Source organism: Belonocnema kinseyi, chromosome 1 (assembly GCF_010883055.1).
Source record: "Belonocnema kinseyi isolate 2016_QV_RU_SX_M_011 chromosome 1, B_treatae_v1, whole genome shotgun sequence".
In the NCBI taxonomy this organism is placed as follows: Eukaryota; Metazoa; Arthropoda; class Insecta; order Hymenoptera; family Cynipidae; genus Belonocnema; species Belonocnema kinseyi.
Genome location: NC_046657.1, coordinates 124,309,027 through 124,311,761, shown reverse-complemented (window position 1 = coordinate 124,311,761; position 2,735 = coordinate 124,309,027).

The following is a 2,735-nucleotide window of genomic DNA, read 5'->3' as shown; positions in this document are numbered from 1 at the left end:
TACGCAATGGCCTATCTGCTCCTTCGTGGATGGTCGAAATGAGTGAAAACAATATGTGCGTATTGACCATACCGTAAAGGATACCTTAGTTATCCCTAATAGGGAGTCTGATGTTCTTGTAAAAGTCAGACTGACGATATAATAAGAGTCTTTTTAACCATGTCGAAAAAAATTTGAAAGGACCGTTCGACCATGTAGAACGACTTGCTGGCTCTCTAAATTTTGACCATATAACTTTGACCATACATTTTTCTCCGTGTCGCGAGGACTGCTCCGTCAGGCAGCCTTCTCACGCGGGCAGACGTCGATTTTTTTTCCAAATATGAATATTTCAGTCAATTTCTAACGAATAGATATGAGATTTTCCAAGAAACTTCATTGAATATTTTTGAACAAATCACTTACTGAAAGTTGTTTGAAACTCGAAGTTACCTAGATACTTTTTGCCGGCGAATCCAAGAAAACACAATTATCGACTTCCCTCATTTTGCAGTTAAATATTATTAAACAAAAAGCGATTTTAACTTTTGCATGAACTCTTAGGCATCGCTATAGAGTTTTGAATAAGTCCTATAAATTTGGACTCATTTCAATAATATTTAGCCGAGTTAGAACGATTTAAGTTTGAAAACTTGATTAAATCAGAGAGCTGGTTTTTGGGGTCGCTGATTACGAATACGATTTTAAAAATTCCGAAAACAAAATTGCGAATCCAATATGGCGGATGAGTATGCTAAATATATCTTTGATTTTTTTTAAACTGAGACAAGGGGTTTTCAGGTTTGCTGATTACGATTCCGATGTAATAAACTAAAAAAATGGTGAACCAGTGTGCCAAATAAACTTTTGATTCTTTTCAAAAGGGGTACAAGGAGACACATGAGGTTGCTGATTACGAATCCGATGTACGCTATATTGAATCCGTCTTTTTTTGTTTTTAATATCGGATTCGTAATCAGCTAGCTCAAAACGCCTCTTATACTAATTTTGAAAATAATCAAAAGTTTATTTAGCATTCTCGCCCGCCATATGGTTTTTTAAACGAAATTTTTGTCATCGGATTCGTAATCAGCAGCGATGAAAACGCTCTTATATCATTTTGAAGGAAAAAAACACAAATTTATTTAGCATACTCATCCACCATATTGGAATTTCCATTTTGTTGTGGAATTTTTGACATCGGATTCGCAATCAGTGACCCCAGAAACTCCTTAGTAACAGAACTTGACCCATTTTATCAACATTTTATATTTTTCGAGATTTTGGCCCACTGTGCGGCGCATGCAATAAAAGGCTACGAAGTTGTTATTATGTCTTATTTTTATCCTGATATAATTCACAGCATTTCTTTGCTTTAATATTGCCAAGTTTAAAACAGTTTTTTGCTCTTTTAAACTGTACATTTTTATGAGGATATTAGAAAAATATATTTTTTTTCTTTTGGTCCTCTTTTTAGATTTTAATCACTATTTGGATTCTGAAAACGATATGCATTTCTAAACCGCATTTCTGAAATGCATTTTTGAAATTTAACAGATTCCCCGAAAAATGTTCACATGGGGGGAGGGACTCGCGTTTAATGGCCCCTTATATTTTTTTATTTTAGAATTTGGGTGCGGAAATTGTTTTGGATATTTGTTTCTTATTAAACTCATGATTGTTTAAGCAACTAACGCCCTCTCTAATTACCAGAAAACGAAAGGTTAATTTTGATAAACAATTGTAAAATCGATGGCGGACAGCCAATGAAAGCAGGTCTTTCATGTGAATGTTTATTATTAACTTTAATTGATAATTAACCAGTAATATAAAATAATAACTAGTAGACTTATTCATAACGGATTTCACAATAAAAATTCATTTTCAGATCCAGACACTTTTCCATGAAATATATTAAATAGCCATGAGGACATAACGCATCCTTGTCTAACATCTTGCAGAATATCAAACCAGTTACTCAGTTTCCCATTTACTCTTACACTCGCTTTGCTACCAGCATAGATTGTTTTATTATTTATTACATAGCTTGCCAAAAGCTTTTTCTAGGTCAACAAATAAACAGAAAACGCATACCACGCATTATACTCTTATACTTTTTTCTGTGATTTTTTTGAATATGTTTTACTTAGGGATTGTCCATATATTACGTAAGACGTTTTTCTGTTGTTTGAATAAAGACGAAAATAATATTTTTATCAAGTTGAAAAGGACACAGCGATATAAAAATGTCTTGCGTAATATATGGACGATCCCTTACGGTACTTAATAGGCTGATACCTCTGTGATATTGTAGTTGTTTTTATCACCCTTCCCTTTGTATATTGGTACGATAATTGCTTTTTTCCAGTTATCTGGGACTTCTCCCATCTCGATACATATAAATTTATCATTTCGCAGGACCTAAAGTAACCTTCATAAGAATTGAAACGTGCACAATTTCCTGTGAAGCTGCAAAACAGTTTTTATTAAGTCTTTTAAATTAATAATTCTTTGATATAGGGTGAAAGAAATATTGTATTGAATTAAAGAAATATTTGTTTGATGTAAATACAATTTATTTGATTTAAACACACCATTTTTCAACTCAAACAAATTTCATTTGAATCAAAGAAATTCTATCTGTGATGTCGGGTGAAACAACTGTTTGATTCAAACAATAATTTTTCAAGGGATGAACTTGCGAAATTCTTAAAATGCATGATTTCAGGTTTCAGGATCCTTGCGTGAATAAATGT